General features: G+C 40.6%; 1 protein-coding gene across 1 annotated transcript in view; it reads right to left on the bottom strand.

Moving 5' to 3' along the window:
• Positions 1-5,000, bottom strand: part of LOC310855585 (death-associated protein kinase 2-like) — a 42,491-nt gene that overhangs the window by 36,604 nt on the left and 887 nt on the right. The gene's annotated exons all lie outside the window — the stretch shown is intronic.

Genomic DNA, 5,000 nt, shown 5'->3' with positions numbered 1-5,000 from the left:
AACACTTTTGTTTTGACCAATAACACCGCTTAATGCCAGTCCACAACAATGCTAAGCAATGCAACAAGTTGTAACTCGCAACCGCTTGTGACAGAATCGGAATCCCCAAGCAATAGACCAGTGGTTTTCAACCAGTGGTCCTTGAAGGGATTCTAGGTGGTCCCCCCCCAGCTAAATGATGGAGAGTTGGTAACCAAAATGGACCCTTATAGATCTTTCAAATGAAACCAAATGGACCCGTACAGGTCTGAGAGGCTAAAGGCCCATTCATAGTCTGGTTTTTCGGTGGTGAGCTGACCACTGCTCCGGTGGTGAGCTGACCACCGCTCCGGTGGTGAGCTGACCACCGGAGCTGAAATAACGCTGAGCGGTGGTGAGTAAAAACAGAGAGAAGGGCTAGAGTCATGAAGTCACCGAAGATCCAGACTATGTATGAGCCTTTAGTCTCGTCACATGGTGGTCCGTGTGACTCAAATGCCCCAATAAATAATGGGCCTTGATATGAAAAAAATTATATGAAAAAAAAGTTATACTTATAGCTATTGAAAAATAGCAGATCTACAAGCTCATAGCGCGGCACCGAGTGCCGCACTACGAGCTTTGTAGGTCTGCTGAAAAATCGTGAAAATGTGGGGCAAACCCTTGAATATATATATAATAAATAAATAAAACTCCAATCTTTGCTTCTGAGGGGTTCCTATAGGATTCCATATTTTACAGATGGGGGTCGTGATTTGGGGTCCTTGAGCACCACTGATTACAGAAACATATGTATTTCAGAAAACTGTATTTTGACGACTTTATTTTCTTCGACGTCAGGCCTAAATGGGTCAAGCTACGGATAAGCGGTTGAAGATGACAGATGGATGGTTCCATCACAAATCATCGTTGTGGACAGTGCATTACGAATCACAGACGATAACAGATGTATACAGAAACTGTACATACAGTATACTGTACTGTGGCTATAGGCGCACACGTGCAGCGGAAGAAAAGTGCAGCCAGACTTGTTTACAGGAAATGACAGTGGATTATTGTCAGGCTATTATTAGAGATCCTCTCTCGTCTAGTCTAGAGATTATGGGGGAGTCCCAGGCCGCAGAACAATATTCTTGTAATAATAGCACGAGGGAGAGAAGTGAAGAAAGTACATATTGTTAACATAAATGTATTTATAATGTGTAATAAATATGGCATGTACAATTTATAATATGCACATGACAATATACGGCGTTATGAAATGAATAGGTGTGTCACGCGGCGTGCGATGTGAGAGACAGATGCAGAGCATATATAGACACGGAGATTATGGGCCAGATACAATGACAGCACGCACACACATGCATTGCATATGCACGCACGCACGCACACACACGCACACACACAAAAGACGAGACCACTCCAATCACGCAGGCAGAGTTAAAGCCAGACAGTATGTGTGCGTGGGTGCGTGGGTGCGTGCGAGCGCGCGTAGGGGTTCTGTTGGAAACTTGAGACAGCACTTGAGGTTTAGACAAATTGAAAGTTGACTTGGAGTTCATGAATTGCAGGCACATCTTCACACAAGTCCATCTGAAAGGCCTTCTGTCTCTCCATTTTTCATATCAATGCTTTATGTCTGTGTGTGTGTGTTGTTTAAAACAACGAAAGGTATAGAGGATCATGTGTGAACGGCAAAAAAACTACTTTTTGGCCTTGCCAGCCCATGCATACATCCAATGATCCAAACGGGAATGTCAAATCGAGCTTGTAAGGTCTGCTATTATTATTTTTTATCGTGAAAACGTAGCGAACAGGGTCCGATACTGAATGACCTTTAAGAGAGAGAGTCCTGAATCTACACACCAGTGGTTTTCAACCCTTTTCATATGAAGGGCCATTAATTATTGTGGCATTTGAGCCAAAGACCACCATTCAGTGGCATTTCCAGGAATTACATTTTGGGCAGGCAAGATGTGTTCATTGTCGTCCCCCACTCGCACAATCAGCCGCACTAAAGGGTTTCAAAGAGATATACCTGCCAGACAGTAGGATACAAAGGCTGAAAGGCATGTGCATCTGCATTCTAATGGGTGATCTATACGCGCAACGGCCAATCCGCTGTCCACTAATAGCTAGATAGATAGAGTTTTTATTAAAGTGTCCTACATCATAAGATGCCCAGTCCGCACGGGCTTAAAAGACACTCACAGAATTGTACATAATATGTACAATTTTGATAATGATACATAATACACAAATAGACAGTTACTCATAGATACATCGTTCTCCAACGTAACTGCCATGCCTTCTCTATGAATTTTCCAAAAACAAAAACGTCATTACACTGAACAACCAATTTAACATAAAACACTCAGACATCCAAAACAGATCTGGGTTCTTATCCTGATTTTTTTCAAATAAAACGTTTCTTAAATCATGGTATAGTGGACAATAGAAAACAAAATGAAACTCATCCTCTACAACTCACAAAGATCACACAGTCGCTGCTCCTCAGGAATGCCAGTATATCTGCCCACCTCAACTACCAGAGGTAAAAGCACCAGATCTTAACTGCATGGGCACAGAGGGACCTCTGTCCTCTTTTTAAATTAAATGCAACATAAGGTTCAGTCATGTAGCCCTCTTTGAATTGAATATAACTTCTTAATTTAGCTTTTTTTTCACAATGTCCACCCTCCATTTCTGCTGATGTAACAATGAAGGTTATTAAAGAAATATATGTTTAAGTCAGAAAATTGAGGAGACCTCTCTTATCCACGGATGATTACATATTTTATTCCAATTAAATATAATTTCCGTGAGCCTCTCTTCTGGCAGTTGGGTAAGGCGATTACATAATCTGATCATTTCACATCTCTGCCTTGTCAGGCAGCTTTCCCAACCTGTGTCACCTTTGTTGTAGTATACAACTATGCTGTGTACTTGTACAATGTACATTGTACAAGTACATTGTACAAGTACATTGTACAAGTACATTGTACAAGTACAAGTACATTGTATAAGTACACAGCATAGTTGTATACTACAACAACCTTCAATGGCCGACTGAAGGCTCATACATACTCCAGTTTGTGGAGATAGGTTATCACCGTTTTAGGTGATAGCTTATCACCTAAAACGCTGATAAGAGTTGAGGCCATCATATTACTCGCGGTGTTGTCCTTAAGGATTGACCCCGCCTCCCTGTGGTTTACCCAACTTCTAGACCAATCAGTGAATCTAGCTCCAGAGTGAAAAGACTTGTCTGATAGTAAAAACAGAGAGATGGGTCTGTGTCCGCGGTGATAGCTGATCATCACCGCGACTGACGTAATGGAGTAGTTTTCCAACCCTTTAAAAACTACACCGCGTTGATAAGCTATCACCAAAAACTGTATGTATGAGCCTTTAGTTTAGTGGTATAATTATGTACCCCGAGAAAACACCTCAAAGCTCTACTCTGAATGTTTTTACATTCGGTAGCCTCCTCAAAGCCCCACACACCTGCTGCATAAAACAAAATGGAAGAAACCATGGTGTCATGAAGCTTGGTAAATGTAGCAAAACCTAAAATCAGGGCAAAATCTTATTTTACTTAATATGGCACCTAATGCTCTACCTGCTGAGTCAGCCAATGCATTCCTTCCCTCAGAGAAACTCATAAATTCATGAAAAACAAAACCTAAGTATTTGTATGAGGGGGAATAAGTCAAAGACATTGATCCGAACATAAAACTAGGGTTACTTCTCAGGTCTTGTTTTTGTCCCAAAACGAAATGATACTTTGGTATCGTTGGAACTTGGATACGATTTTAGTCCACAATTCCATGCTGTATTGATGTTGGTACCATTAGGAGAGAGAACAGGTACGTAAACGTTGATCGAAAAATAGCAATTCTTCTACATTCTCTAATTGTGTAGACTTCTTGGAAATTAAGTAATGCCCGATGTTTAACAATAATTTTAACTCTTGAGAGCGTAAACTGAAACCAAATGGACCCGTACGGGTCCATTTGGTTTCAGTTTACGCTCTCAAGAGTTAAAGATCTATGAGGGTCCATTTGGTTACCAACTCTCCATCATTTAGGTGCATATTGGGGACCACCTGGAACCCCCTCAAGGACCACTGGTGGTCTCCGGACCACTGTTTGAAAACCACTGGTCTACATAAATCCAGTGGTGTTTTTGGCAGAATTATTTTTGATTCAGTTTTAGTCTAATCATAAGATTAGACTAATTGCCTTGATGCCGTCGTAATGACTTTTTTGAGTGGTGCAACCACTCCAAAGAATAACAATGTCTGTCCGTCCTCACCTGTGTGACTATGAGTACCAGTAGGGGCAGAAGTGGCGCTGTTGTGCCAGAAACAGAGAGAGCGAGATAGTGTTGCACTGTTGCCTGCTAATTACACAGATAAAGAGAGAGAGAGGCAGGTTGAGAGAGGAGTTGCACCACTCAGTTCACACGGGTGTGATTTTTATTTCACTTGCTGAAAATAAACGATCTACAAGCTCACAACGCGTCACGCTAGCATGCAACTAATTGTAACATGACTTATACTGGATCTCTTGTCCACTAGTCCCTTCCTAACATTTTAGTCTAGTTTTTATCTGTTGACGAAATTGTCAATATATTTAGTCTTAGTTTTAGTCATCATAGCTTAGTTTTTATTTAGTTTCCATTTAGTTTTAGGTAGTCGACGAACAGTTTATGTCTTAGTTTTAGTCGACGAAAACAACACTGCACTGTACAGTATAATCTACAGTAAATACAATCTGCTCAAGTGCTGTAGGCTACGTATAATAGCACTAACTTTTATAGTATACTTTTACTTGTGTTAAGTATTTTCATTTTTGGATACATCTCTGAGACAAACATTGTACATAACATAATAGTCAATTATAATTGATAACTTTACTAATACTTTGATACTTTGAGTATTTAGATTACAAAACATACATTAACTGATACATTTTGATTCATGGTCACATGGCCATGGGTTAAGCTACCCAGCTGCA

The sequence above is a fragment of the Protomyctophum parallelum genome, assembly GCF_964188405.1.
Source record: "Protomyctophum parallelum genome assembly, chromosome: 3".
Lineage (NCBI taxonomy): Eukaryota > Metazoa > Chordata > Actinopteri > Myctophiformes > Myctophidae > Protomyctophum > Protomyctophum parallelum.
Note: the sequence above shows the minus strand (reverse complement) of the source record. Positions and strands in the feature narration are given on the sequence as shown.